Here is a 15929-nt window from a genome sequence, read left to right on the forward strand (position 1 = left end):
GTGATAGCGTTACGGAGATGTTTAACAAACTCAAGTGGCAGACTCTGCAAGAGAGGCGCTCTGCATCGCGGTGTAGCTTGCTCGCCAGGTTTCGAGAGGGTGCGTTTCTGGATGAGGTATCGAATATATTGCTTCCCCCTACTTATACCTCCCGAGGAGATCACGAATGTAAAATTAGAGAGATTAGAGCGCGCACAGAGGCTTTCAGACAGTCGTTCTTCCCGCGAACCATACGCGACTGGAACAGGAAAGGGAGATAATGACAGTGGCACGTAAAGTGCCCTCCGCCACACACCGTTGGGTGGCTTGCGGAGTATAAATGTAGATGTAGATGTAGATGTAGGCGCCCAAGAGAGATGACATTATAAATGTTAAGTGTGTCCATCACATACAAGCGCAAGCCTGTTATGACGTGAGCTGTGACATTCATTGGCGCCTCTTCTGCTAGCGCCATCTCGTGACGCGGCCTGTAGTGTAAGAACAGAGCCGGAGTTGTGGCAGTACCAGTTGAGCGCGCGATGCCGATGAGTGCGGACAACGGAACGCGCGCGTCCGAGCACCACCACCTAAAGAGAAGGCCGCGGCGCGCTCTTGTGACGTCACGCAGAGCGGGCCAGGGTTGGCTCGGCGCTGCGCTGACAGAATCGAGGCGCACGGCCTGCAAATCTTTGTCAAACGGTTTTACAGAACCTATTCCGTAAAAAATAATTAATTTCTGAAATACTTTTAGCCTTATATGGCAGCTTCATGATGAATTGCCAATCATTTCGATAATGGTCATAACTATTGTGGTATTTCACAGATGAGTATCAAATTTGAGAACGTTGCCATCAAAAACAGAGGTCGCTATGAATTTGTGTTTGATGCATATTACACATTATATTGCTGAGTATGAAATACAGATGAGGTTTTGAAATTTTTGTAATACTTTGGATCAATATCTGCTTCCAATCTCGAAAAAATTGAGCATCTGCAGCAACTTCACTTCCGATCGCAACGCGCGGGAATGAAATATTCATAACGCCTGTCATATCTCGTAAACCGCTGGAGATAACGAAACGAGATCTTGGCAAATGATACCACGCAAAGAGGAGAGTACTTTGCCGAATGGTTAAAATAAGTAACTTTATCAATCGTGATATAGCAGAAACTATAGTTTATAATTCTTTTTTACCGGTAATGTAATTGCATAAGACTTATCAATAGCCAGTGAAAACGTACGAGTGCGGGATGTAAATAATATTGCGATATACATGATAAAACAAGGTACATTTGTGAAAGATGCACTGTGAAAAAGTACATTCTTTCTGGACCAGACAACTATTATTTACACCCAGTTGAAAAATTCTGCACTAATACAGTGTATAATATTAAATTCCTCTGCCTTCAGTATCCTAAATAAATACTGTGTAGCTGTTTATAGAGCTCCCTCAGGAAAGCTGAGTACATTCCCCAAGCAAACAATCACTTCTAACTCACCTCACAAAAACAATTATGCGTTGTTATTGTAATGTAAATTTTCTTTCCTGTAAAAATATGGCAGATTTTGAGCATAAGTCAACAGTGAAAATCTACAAACCTTCAGCAGACATTTGCAGCAGTTGGAATGAGACAATGTGTCAAGCTAAAAACGTCAATAATAAATTTAACCTATTTCTAGATTAATTTGTTCCATTGTTTGACACATCGAAAAATATCACAGATATGCTTCATACAGAGAGATCGCTTTTTAAACATGAAAACAGCAGTTTCAACATTCGTTAGCACTCATGCTAACTAATGCGAGAGTGAAAAACAACACCCACTCACAAATAGAGAATAAAACGTATCGGTAATGCGTAACAAAATACGAACTGCAGAGAAATTTAAACACGAATAAAAAGTAACACGAGCCACAAATTTATATTTCGTTTTCAAAATCAAAATAAAGCCACTTTATACCGAATACTAGGCCTACTTACTGCGAACTTTTGCTCACAATTTTAGTCAAATGTATCCAAAATGCAAGATATTCCACCAGAAAAAATAACAATTGTACTAGGTATATAGTTTTTACATACCTTCGTGTGCTCAGTGGGTTGGAAATTGTCCCGATGAATCGCTGAAAGACATTTCCAACGCAGATTCGCATCTTTCGGAAAGGAAAACATTACTTTCGGTCGAGTTCCGTAATTCACACGACACCTTGGCACACAGCACTTTTAAACCATGTTCACAGTAGCTTCACTACAACCAAACACTGTAATCGCTAGTTTTAAGCACGAATATAGCACTCGATCCAACAAACGTGTAAATAAACAAACGCTTCGAAACCAACATGGTGGCCCGCTTGGAGTGACGTCACGACCTGCTATGAATTTCGCGCCGCGGCCTTGTCTCTAGGTGGTGGTGGTCCGAGCCAGCCGGCTCTGTCGCGCCGGGGCCGGCCGCTGGCCGGTCGGTGGGGCCCTGCTCCGCCGGCCGTCCCGGCGGCCGCTCCCAACAGGACGGATACAACGGCGACGACCCCTGCAACGACAACGGATTCTGACAGGCAACATAATGAGGACGGGACCACGACGAGCGATACGCGAATGCAGAGCGGAGGACGACATACGTCAAACCCCTCTGACGAGAGACATCAGCTAACACAGAACGATCGGCAACAACGGGAACTGAGACGTGAAATACAACACATGATTCTGCAACGTCAGCAAGTATACGACAACCGCACTAGTACAGTTCCACCTTCACAGCATGAAAAACAAGTAGACGACGTGGAACAATTTTCTCCACCAGACGACGACGACGACGAAATGGAGGGAGTCTCCTCTGAAGAAGTTTGGACCATGCAGCCCACCGACGGAGAGGGCGATTTTACACTAGTTCGCCAAAGAAAACGACTCAAAGCTTCTCCTAAGCAGAACAACTCTCGGAAGCGACAACGTCCAGAAGAACTGAAAACTTCCAACCGTTATGCGGCTATTGCGACGGAAGTTACTACAGATGCTCCAGAACGTATGGACCAAACGAGTGATGTCAATCTCGAAGCAGATAAAGAGGGGACAGATGGCTCTGGCCGGAACTTACTACGCAAAGTCCCGCCCGTTACTATTTACCATACCGAGAACTACATGGAACTCAACAAGGCGCTGAAAGCGAATATTGACGGCAGTCTTAAGGCCATCTACCAACGAGACAGGATCAAATATCACTTTGACTCCTGTGAAGATCAACGGCGGGCCATCAATTTCTTTGTGTCGAATGACATCCACTTTTTTACACATCAGGCCGCAGAGGACAAGGACCTCAAAGTGGTTGTCAAACGTCTACCTGCCGAAGTTACGGAGGAAGAACTGAAAGACGCACTGATAGAGAAGGGTTTCCCTGTCATCAACGTCCACCAGTTTAAAAATCGAGACGACAAGACGAAGGAATTACGACCTCAAGATGCTTACTGTGTCACGTTGCCAGCCCAAAAGGAAAACTACAAGATTTACGACATAAAATACCTTCTATATACTAAAGTCGTTATTGAAACCTACAACAGACAAGAAGGACCTGTTCAATGTCGCCACTGCCAGCGATTCGAACATACAGCTAATTATTGCAGCTTGCCTGCTCGCTGCGTTCGATGTGGAGGGCAAAATCGATCTTCAGCGTGTACTCATCCCCGAGGGGCTCCGCCGAAATGTGCTAACTGTGAAAAGGACCATCCTGCCACGTGGCGTGGCTGCCAGAAGTACCAGGAACTTCTCAGGAAATACACACAACGGTCTTCCCCGCAGCCCTCTCAACGGAGGACTCGTGTAATACGGAACTCCAACCTGACGCCACACCCTCCGCCCCACCGACAGCAACCGCCACAAGAACAGCCGGCAGCGACACGGCAGCCAGTAACACAGCCTCCTCCTGAAGCACTTCCACCTCGACAGCACCGCCAGCATTATTCATACGCCCACGCAGCATCACCACGCCGACCGGAACCGGAAACCTACGTCTCACCAGCTCATTTGATGCAATCTATAGCCCCAGCGCTCTATGATGTCGCGAAACATCTCACCGCCGTGCAGCAACAACTAGTGGGGATACTTTCTTTAATCGAAAGTGTATTGAAGGCCTTTGGAACACCTTAAGATGGATCGCCCTGGGACCACGAGAAACCTGAAAATCTGTATATGGAACGCCAACGGAATGAAACACAAGAAAACAGAATTCACTGAATTTTTACAACGTCACAAAATCGACATCGCACTTGTATCGGAGACGCACCTTCGTCCAACAACTGAGCTCAGATTTCGTAACATGTACGTCTATAGAACGGACAGACAAGTCCAACGAGGTGTAGGGACCGCAGTTCTGCTTAAAAGGGAACTGCGGCACCATCATGAAACACTACCTCACCTGCAACATCTGGAGGCAACAGCAGTAACGGTTCGATCGACCGCAGGCAACATCACTTTCATTGCGGCGTACAACAGCCCCGGTAAAAACCTGGAGCCAGACGACCTACGGAGTATCTCCACCAATTTTGACAAAATCTTCCTAGGAGGTGACCTTAACAGCAAGCACGTCGCGTGGAATTCCCGGCGTACGAACCCTCGTGGACGAACTTTGATTGCCATGGAAGAAGAACTGGGCATCACAGTCCATGGCCCACAAGAGCCCACACGGATTCCTTACGTCGATCGGCAAGAAGCAGACGTCCTAGATATTGCTGTCATCAAAAATATTGAGACGAACCTCCAGCTCCGCACCGTCGACGATCTTTCGTCTGACCACCGACCTGTTATCAGTATAGTGGAAAACGCAACGGCCAACCTTCCGCCCCCAACCTCACAAACTCTGAACTGGGGTCAATTTCGGACATATCTTGACAACAATATCTGCCCGACGCAGGACGTTTCAACACCGGAAGCCATCGACGTCGCGGTACAAACTTTGACGCAGAAGATAAAGGTAGCCAAACGGAGGGCAACTACTCACACGGTCTACCCTGTAGTAGCTTTCGACGAGTTCCAGCCTCTACTCCAATAACTGAAGACACAGAGAAACAGGAGCAGGCGACGTTGGCTCCGCTATAGAAACCCGATCGATCGACGAGAAACACACGTCTTAACACGAGAACTGCACAGGAGAGTGGCCGAGTGGCGACAGCAGGTCTGGGAAGATAAGATGGATGAATTCTTACTTCGAACCAAGAACGAATGGCAGGTAGTCAAGAACATACGACACCAGCGGCCACCTAAACGAGCCATCAGAGGACCAGATGGCCTCCTCTATGACGAACTCGCCCAGGCGGAGCTGTATACTACGACTTACCAAGAACAGATGTCTACACCAGCGACCCTGCAGGAACAGGAAGCCGCCGTTACAGCAGAATGGACTGCTCTTCGTGCTGCGCCTGTGCAGAGCAGCCCACAAGTCACCACACCAGCAGAGATCCGTAAAATTATCCGGAAGACTCGGAATAATGCGCCGGGCAACGACTCCATAAGCAATACCGATTTGAAACAGTTGCCCAGGAAGCCAACTGTGCTCCTTACCCGGATTCTCAACAGCTACCTTCTGCAGGGATATTTTCCTACGGCGTGGAAGACGGCTCGAGTAGCCAATACCCAAGCCAGGTAAAGACCCAGCAGAACCCAACAGTTACCGGCCAATTAGCCTCTTGCCGACCCTTGGCAAGGTGCTCGAGAGAGTGCTGTTGCAGAGGCTCCATGACACGCTTACAGCGTATGATGTTATACGACCCGAACAATTCGGTTTCAAGGACAAGCTATCTGCCGAATTTCTATTTCTACGGATCACCGAACGGATACAAGAAGGATACAACAAGCAGCACTTCACGATTGGTGGCTTCCTTGACATCGAAAAAGCTTACGACAAGGTGTGGCGGCCCAACCTTATCGTCAAACTGCATCGCACTACCACTATTGCGGATTGTTACATTAGACTCATAGACAGATTTCTGCAGGACAGGAAACTGTATGTCCGAGTCGACGATAAAAACTCCGACATGAAACTGATCTCCGCAGGAATTCCGCAGGGCTCTGTCATTTCGCCTCTACTTTTCAACTTATATATAAATGACATCCCACCAGTCCCCCTTGTTACGGCGAGTTTTTATGCGGACGATACGGCCTTTCTGACAACTGGACGACACTTGGACCAGCTAATCGCTAGGATGCAACGGCAACTTGCTGTAATGGAACGCTGGGCGCTGCACAATAAGATAACGATCAACCCGACGAAGACGGCAGCCGTTTTGTTCACACGGAGGAAACCAGTTCTGAACGACAGACTCCAAATAGCTGACCAATTTATCCCATGGTCGCCGGGAGTGAAGTATCTCGGTGTCTACCTTGACAAAAAATTACTCTTTACGCAGCATATTGACGACAAGAAGACGGCAGCCCAGAAGATGACCAGGTCGTTGATTCCGTTCCTGAAGAGTAAGGATCTCAACCCTAAGACTAAACTCCAATTGTATAAGGCAACGGTGGAACCCACAATGTTGTATGGCTCCACCTCGTGGGGAACTACGTGCGTCTCCAACTACAACAAACTCCAAGCGCTGCAAAACATTTGCTATCGATGGATCACAGGAGCTCCATGGTGGACAAGAAACGTCGACATCCGCACCGCACTCCACGAGACCACCATACAAGAGAAGGTCCGTGACAAGGCTCTACGAGTTTTTGACAAGATCGATGCGCTTAGGGACGAAGTTCGACAATTACAATCCGTAGGAACGGTAAACCCTGCAAGATGGCACAAGTATCGCGTACCGAAGTCAATAACGTTTCACCCTTCATAGGCAATCTGTCATAACACGAGGAAGCAGTCACACATAACAGCCTTGACACATTTCACCCTCCACAGCAGATAGACATCACCAAAGACAGCAGGCTAAAGGACCCATTGCGTGCCCAAGCCTAATTGAATGCGTAATAAATAAAGTGTTTTCCTTTTATCCTTACATCCCATCCTAGAAGAATAAGTCATAAAGGATGATCTCTTCAGTTCATACTACACACACACACACACACACACACACACACACATACACACACAAAAAGTGGCAGTACCTAGCTTGCGCTTGTATGTAATGGACACACTTAACATTTATAATGTCATCTCTCTTGGGCGCCTATGTGCTACTTACGACAATTTTGTAAGGCCTGCGTGTTACAGGCAACTATCAATATCACCATTGTAGCCTTGATGTTGTAACCTGTATGTGTCCTAAGATCCGATGATGGCGTCTTTAGTTTCACCGAAATCGGTAGTCATGGAATAAAAAGAATTCCTGCGATCTTCGCTACCAGTTTATTGCATTTTTCTTCCTAAGTCGGCTGTCTAACGTTTGGTAATTCCAGCATGCATCGTCGCACCTGTAAGTCAAATTGGTTTGGCGAAGTCAGCGGTCGGGTGCACCTCACACTAAATCTACTGGGATTTCAGGGCTCCGGTAGGGAAGTCTCCCGCGTTCTGATACTCAGGACGCCAGACCTCATAGTCTGCAAATTTTGGTGGACGCTTCAGAACATTACAATTGCCGCAACTCGCCGCTCCTAGCCCACATCGCGTCGTTTTCTGCTGCCGCCTGAATCAAGGTGAAAGGGTAAGTTATTGTTGCAGCGGAATATGGTTGTTAAAATCATATTCAGGGATTCCTGTTCTCAAGTGAACCATAATTTGCTGTATACTTTGTCATAGTTGATTCCATTTGAACTAAACTGAGCCTCACATTGGGCTCACGTAAACATAGTGCGTTGTAAAAGGGATCAGTTCAGGAGAGAATTTGTATATCTTCCAGCCCAGTGTATTCTTTTCCAGCTAAACAGGACCTCAGTTCTGATTTGTGTTTGTCATTTTTTGTGTAAGATTTATCAGCTAGTTGCAGTTATAAAACTTATCTTTATTTCGTAAACTTAAACACGCCAATGTCCTCAGTCGTACTCCCTCAATTATTCACTGTTTTTATTTTATTATGATGGTACATGGGTACACGAGCAATTTAAGGCTCAATTTTATTAAATTTATTTATTTATTTATTAATCTGAGTTCTTAAAGTGACCACAGCCATAGGCAACAAAGTGTCGTGAATAAATTCACTACATTCGCGCATGAAAATTAAGTGTGTAACTCACGATTTGAAGGTTATTGAGAAGATAATACTTTTATTTGTGTAAAGATAATAACATTTAGCACCACTCAGACATGTTGTTGTGGTCTTCAGTCCTGAGACTGGTTTGATGCATCTCTCCATGCTACTCTATCCTGCGAAAGCTGCTTCATCTCCCAGTACGTACTGCAGCCTACATCCTTCTGAATCTGCTTAGTGTATTCATCTCTTGGTCTCCTTCTACGATTTTTACCCTCCACGCCGCCCTCCAATGCTAAATTTGTGATCCCTTGATGCCTCAGAACATGTCCTACCAACCGATCCCTTCTTCTTGTCAAGTTGTGCCACAAACTCCTCTTCTCCCCAATTCTATTCAATACCTCCCCAATACCTCTACCCATCTAATCTTCAGCATTCTTCTGTAACACCACATTTCGAGAGCTTCTATTCTCTTCTTGTCCAAACTATTCATCGTCCATGTTTCACTTCCATACGTGACTACACTCCATACAAATACTTTGAGAAACGACTTCCTGACTCTTAAATCTATACTCGATGTTAACAAATTTCTCTTCTTCGGAAACGCTTTCCTTGCCATTGCCAGTCTGCGTTTTATATCCTCTCTTTTTCTACCATCATCAGTTACTTTGCTCCCCAAATAGCAAAACTCATCTACCACTGTAAGTGTCTCATTTCCTAATCTAATTCCCTCAGCATCACCCGACTTAATTTGACTACATTCCATTATCCTCGTTTTGCTTCTGTTGATGTTCACCTTATATCCTCCTTTCAAGGCACTGTCCATTCCGTTCAACTGCTCTTCCAAGTCCTTTGTTGTCTCTGACATAATTACAATGTCATCGGCGAACCTTAAAGCTTTTATGTCTTCTCCTTTTTTTCTTTTGTTTCCTTTACTGCTTGCTCAGTATACAGATTGAATAACATCGGGGAGAGGCTACAACCCTGACTCACTCCCTTCGAAACCACTGCTTCCCTTTCGTGTCCTTTGACTCTTATAACTGCCATCTGATTTCTGTACAAATTGTAAATGGCCTTTCGCTCCCTGTATTTTACCCTTGCCACCATCAGAATTTGAAAGAGAGTTTTCCAGACATTATTGTCGAAAGCTTTCTCTAAGTCTACAAATGCTAGAAAGATGTGTTTGCCTTTTTCTGATCTGGCTTCTAAGATAAGTCGTAGGGTCAGTATTGCCTCACGAGTTCCAATATTTCTACGGAAGCGAAACTGATCTTCCCCGAGGTCGGCTTCTACCAGTTTTTTCATTCGTCTGTAAAGAATTCGCGTTAGTATATTGCAGCCGTGACTTATGGAGGAGGAGGAGATTAGTGTTTAACGTCCCGTCGACAACGAGGTCATTAGAGACGGAGCGCAAGCTCGGGTGAGGGAAGGATGGGGAAGGAAATCGGCCGTGCCCTTTCAAAGGAACCATCCCGGCATTTGCCTGAAGCAATTTAGGGAAATCACGGAAAACCTAAATCAGGATGGCCGGAGACGGGATTCAACCGTCGTCCTCCCGAATGCGAGTCCAGTGTGCTAACCACTGCGCCACCTCGCTCGGTCCGTGACTTATTAAACTGATAGTTCGGTAACTTTCCCATCTGCAACACCTGCTTTCTTTGGCATTGGAATTATTATATTTTTCTTGAAGTTTGAGGGTATTTCGCCTGTCTCATACATTTTGCTCATCAGATGGTAGAGTTTTGTCAGTATTGGCTCTCCCAAGACGGTCAGTAGTTGTAATGGAATGTTGTCTACTCCCGGGGCCCTGTTTGGACTTAGGTCTTTCAGTGCGCTGGCACAGACATATACACTACTGGCCATTAAAATTGCTACACCACGAAGATGACGTGCTACAGTCACGAAATTTAAGAGACAGGAAGAAGATGCTGTGATATGCAAATGATTAGCTTGTCAGAACATTCACACAGGGTTGGCGCCGGTGGCGACACCTATAACGTGGTAGCATGAGGAAAGTTTTCAACCGATTTCTCATACACAAACAGCAGTTGACAGGCGTTGCCTAGTGAAACGTTGTTGTGATGCCTCGTGTAAGCAGGAGAATTGCGTACCATCACCTTTCCGACTTTGAGAAAGGTCTGATTGTAGGCTATCGTGATTGCGGTTTATCGTATCGCGACATTGCTGCTCGCGTTGGTCGAGGTCGAAACACTGTTAGCAGAATATGGAATCGGTGCGTTCAGGAGGGTAATACGGAACGCCATTCTGGATCCCAACAGCCTCGTATCACTAGCAGTGGAGATGACAGGCATCATATCCGCATGGCTGTAACGGATCTTGCAACCATCTCTCGATCCCTGAGTCAACAATTGGGGACGTTGGCAAGACAACAACCGTCTGCACGAATAGTTCGACGACGTTTGCAGCAGCATGGACTATCAGCTCGGAGATCATGGCTGCGGTCACCCTTGACGCTGCCTCACAGACAGGAGCACCTGCGATGGTATACTTAACGACAAACCTGGGTGCACGAATGGCAAAACGTCATTTTTTCGGAAGAATCCAGGTTCTGTTTACAGCATCATGGTGGTCGCATCCCTGTTTGGCGACATCGCGGTGAACGCATATTGGAAGCGTGTATTCTTCATCGCCATACTGGCGTATCACCCGGCGCGATAATATGGGGTGCCATTGGTTACACGTGTCGGTCACCTCTTACTCGCAATGACGGCACTTTGAACAGTGGACGTTACATTTCAGATGTGTTACGACCCGTGGCTCTTCCCTCCATTCGATCCCTGCGAAACCCTATATTTCAGGATAATGCACGACCGCCTGCTGCAGGTCCTGTACAGGCCTTTCTGGATACAGAAAATGTTCGACTGCTGCCCTGGCCAGCACATTCTCCAGATCTCGCACCACCTGGAAACGTCTGGTCAATGGTGGCCGAGCAACTGGCTCGTCACAATACGCCAGTCACTACTCCTGATGAACTGTGGTATCGTGTTGAAGCAGCATGGGCAGCTGTACCTGTACACGTCATCCAAGCTCTGTTTGACTCAATGCCCAGGAGTATCAAGGCCGTTATTACGGCCAGAGGAGGTTGTTCTGGGTACTGATTTCTCAGGATCTATGCACCCAAATTGCGTGAAAATGTAATCGCATGTCAGTTCCAGTATAATATATTTATCCAATGAATACTCGTTTATCACCTGCATTTCTTCTTGGTGTAGCAATTTTAATGGCCAGTAGTGTATTTATGATTAAATCAAGCCACGGCTTGCAACCTTATACGGTTATATTCATAGTGTGTCGTTGAGCGCTCACGACTTTGTTTCAGGAGCTGTGAAAAATGTGTGCATGGTAGTAGTCAAAAATGCCTTGCCCAAAATACGGTGTCCTAATTTTGCTTCAGGTAACTTACTCTTTATAGAAGCCAAGGGCCACGCTGAAGTGTTCGCGGCACGAGGGAGGAGGCCGTCTGTTTAAGTCAGCCCGCTGACTAATCTTGAAGGGCGGCGAGTAATGGCTACAGCAACAGGCGCGCCCGTCGCGCTCCATCAGAGACAGCGCCGGCAGCCGGCCGTCTGCAGAGCCCGGCCGACGCCGCCACTTGCCGGCCCGCGGGATTTCATTAAACTGTCAGCCACAGGAGGCCAACTTCCGCGCCCGCGGTTTTGCATTATGGCTATTACGGATTAATCACTTCTCTCGCACGGCGCCGTATTGCAAAGTATGGCCGGCGAAGTTTCTCGCCTCTGGCATTAACAAATGACTGCGCCGGAGCCGAGCCGACTGCCGAAATGAAGGTTTTGCGGAACAAATGGCCCTGCTCGGTAAGCCTGTGGCCACGTGTTCGGGAACATTTAGCGAAACCGTCAGTACTTGGCTGCGCTTTCAGCGTCGGACGGTGTCGTAGCGACAGCCCAGCAAGTAGGTGCCAACTGCTCCGCTAGCAGGTGCACCGGATTTATGTGCGGGGAACCGCTACGTAATATACAAGGTGTTTCAAAAAGCATGAACGCATTTCGAACGTATGTAACTATTAGACTGTAGTACATACAGCTATAAATTTGGGACACATATTTATGAACCTCTCAAGTTCAGAATGAGATTTTCACTCTGCAGCGGAGTGTGCGCTGATATGAAACTTCCTGGCAGATTAAAACTGTGTGCCGCACCGAGGCTTGATCTCGGGACATGCTGTACCATCTGAGCTACCCAAGTACTTTTCACGGCCCGTCCTCACAGCTTTAATTCCGCCAGTACCTCGTCTCCTACCTTCCAAACTTTACAGAAACTCTCCTGCGAACCTTGCAGAACTAGCACTCCTCAAAGAAAGGTTATTGTGGAGACATGGCTTAGCCACAGCCTGGGGGAAGTTTCCAGAATGAGATTTTCACTCTGCAGCGGAGTGTGCGCTGATATGAAACTTCCAGGCAGTTCCAGAAAACTTGAACTCGGGACCTTTGCCTTTCGTGGGCAAGTGCTCTACCATCTGAGCTACCCAGTCGGCCGGGGTGGCCGAGCGGTTCTAGGCGCTTCAGTCTGGAACCGCGTAACCGTTACGGTCGCAGGTTCGAATCCTGCCTCCGGCATGGATGTCCTTAGGTTAGTTAGGTTTAAGTAGTTCTAAGTTCTAGGGGACTGATGACCTCAGATGCTAAGTCCCATAGTGCTCAGAGCCATTTGAACCATTTGAGCTACCCAAGCAGCAGAGTGAAAATCTCATTCTGGAAACATCCCCCAGGCTGTGGCTAAGCCATGTCTCCGCAATATTCTTTCTTCCAGGAATGCTAGTTCTGCAAGGTTCGCAGGAGAGCTTCTGTAAAGATTCGAAGATAGGAGACGAGGTATTGGCAGAAGTAAAGCTGTGAGGACGGACCGTGATTCGTGCTTGGGTAGCTCAGATGGTTGAGCACTTGCCCGCGAAGGGCAAAGGTCCCGATTTCGTGTCTCGGTCCGGCACACAGTTTTAATCTGCCACGAAGTCTCTCAAGTTCACATTACAGATGCCCAGTGGGTCCTCCTTCAGCGACACGAACAATATCTCATTGATACTCGAATACCTCCCATACTCGGGTAAGCATGTCATCGTTTCTGATGTTATGGCAGGACGGATCCGGTTCTTCAGCTGTTCTAGGCTTCGTGGTAATATTGGTTCAAGAACTTTGGCCTTAAGGAACCCCTACAGCAAGAAGTCACAGGAGGTCGAATCCATGACCGTGGAGGCCAGATGAGGAGTCTTAAGTCGCCGGCTGTTTAACGACCAATCCAGCTGGTCGGTGAAGTTTCGATCAGATATTCACCCACTTGGAGACTTGTCGAAAAATGTTGTCCTAGTTCAGTCTCAACGCGAATTCTTTACAGACGAATGGAAAAACTGGTAGAAGACGACCACAGGGAAGATCAGTTTCGATTCCGTAGAAATACTGGAACACGTGAGGCAATACTGACCCTACGATTTATCTTAGAAGATAAAGGAAAGGCAAACCTACGTTTGTAGCATTTGTAAACTTAGAGAAAGCTTTCGACAATGTTAATTGGAATACTCTATTTCAAATTCTGAAGGTGGAAAGGGTAAAATACAGGTAGCGAAAGGCTATTTACAATTTGCACAGAAATCAAATGGCAGTTATAAGAGTCGAAGGACATGAAAGGGAAGCAGTGGTTGCGAAGGGAGTGAGACAGGGTTGTAGCCTCTCACCGATGTTATTCAATCTGTATATTGAGCAAGCAGTAAAGGAAACAAAAGAAGAATTTGGAGTAGGTACTAAAATCCATGGAGAATATATAAAAACTTTGAGGCTCGCATATGACATTCTTATTCTATAACAAACAGCGAAGGACCTGGAAGAGCAGTTGAACGGAATGGACAGTGTCTTGAAAGGATGATATAAGATGAACATCAACAAAAGCAAAACGAGGATAATGGAATGTAGTCGAACTAAGTCGGGTGATGCTGAGGGAATTAGACTAGGAAATGAGACACTTATAGTAGTAAAGGAGTTTTGCTACTTGGGAAGCAAAATAAGTGATGATGGCCGAAGTAGAGAGGAGATAAAATGGAGACTGGCAATGGAAAGAAGAGATTTTCTGAAGAAGAGGAATTTGTTAACATCGAGTATAGGTTTAATTGTCAGGAAGTCGTTTCTGAAGGTATTTGTATGGAGTGTTGTCATGTATGGAAGGGAAACGTGGACGATAAACAGTTCAGACAAGAAGAGAATAGAAGCGTTCGAAATGTGGTGCTACAGAAGAATTCTGAAGATTAGATGGGTAGATCAAATAACTAATGAGGAGGTATTGAATAGGATTGGGGAGAAGAGAAGTTTGTGGCACAACGTGACTAGAAGAAGGAATCGGTTGGTAGAACATGTTCTGAGACATCAAGGGATCACCAATTTAGTATTGGAGGGCAAAGTGGAGGGTAAAAAGCGTAGAGGGAGACTAAGAGATGAATACACAGATTCAAAAGGATGTAGGTTGCAGTAGGTACTGGGAGATGAAGAATCCTGCATAGGATAGAGTTGCATAGAGAACTGCACCAAACCAGTCTCAGGACTGAAGACCACAACAAGAAGAACAACAGTCAGTCTCGGACACAAATAGTTTTGAAACACAGCAAGATGCTGCTGAGCGTTAACCGTATTTCCAGCAAAGAAGAATGGGCTGTAAACAGATGAGTGGGATATCGCAAAAAAAAAAAAAAAAAAAAGAATCCCGACTGTGAGTGAATCTCGAAAGTGTTAAACGTGTGCATGTGTATGCCCCAAATTCTGACTCTGACTTTCCCACTAAGTTGGAAAGTCGATTCGCCCCTGAACACGAAGCGTTGGTGCAAGTATCAACATTGTCAATAGTATTCTTGAATACCACACGCTTGCCTTTGTCATCATGACGTGGATTTTATAACAGAACTTATACAGCAGTAACTTGTACGGCTTCATAACCAACCGAGACTCAAAACAAGCCAAATTGTTATTGTAGACAGTTGTAACTTACGATTGGCGCGACGAGTTAATAACGTAGGACTGCTTGGAAAGCGGTTTGAATTTGTGCGATGTTTTAATCGGACACAGGAAAACGGCCGGTACTCTTCCCTTTACATTCACATGCTGTGTCTACAAATTGTCGATACCGTCTGAGAATGTTCCATTCATTCGGGGGATCAGTTTGGTACATGTGTCTGGAACGTCTGTTGCACATTGGCATTATTAATAATTCATTAATGCGAAGGAAAATAACGTTTTTAAAAGTCAGTAATCACCGAAATACACTTCGCAAACTCGTGAGCACAAAATGATTTCTGCTGCCGAGTAGCCATTTTGCAATAAGTGACGGTAGTCAAGCAAATAGAAGGCAACCGATATCTAACGGCACTGAATATGAAGTAGACAATGTATCCGTTCCTGCCGTGGTGCAGCGATCGATAGTTTTGGCAACATAATACTTTGTAACACTTATATCCTTTTTAAACCTACTGTGCAGGTGAACACCATTTGTCTGCCACCTCTAACTTTAAAATTACAGTGTACGAACTACTTGCGTAGTTCAGACAAGAACAACTTAAAACTTTAGATTTGACGTATACAGACACGTTGTTTCAACAAGAAAGTGAGAAAGGGTTTTCTTCGTAAACTGTAGGGGCTGTTTCCTGTTTACCTGGGTCCACAATCTGCAGTATTTCAGAAACTATAACATTTTCAGCCTGGACTGTCGGCACACAAGTTCGTGCCGTTTTTGCAATTCCATGAATGATTTTATTAGCACGAAATACGTTACATTAAAATATAATACAAAATGAAAAGGCTAGTACACTACGCATTCGCTCAGTGAA

The sequence above is a fragment of the Schistocerca cancellata genome, chromosome 7 (assembly GCF_023864275.1).
Source record: "Schistocerca cancellata isolate TAMUIC-IGC-003103 chromosome 7, iqSchCanc2.1, whole genome shotgun sequence".
Classification (NCBI taxonomy): Eukaryota; Metazoa; Arthropoda; class Insecta; order Orthoptera; family Acrididae; genus Schistocerca; species Schistocerca cancellata.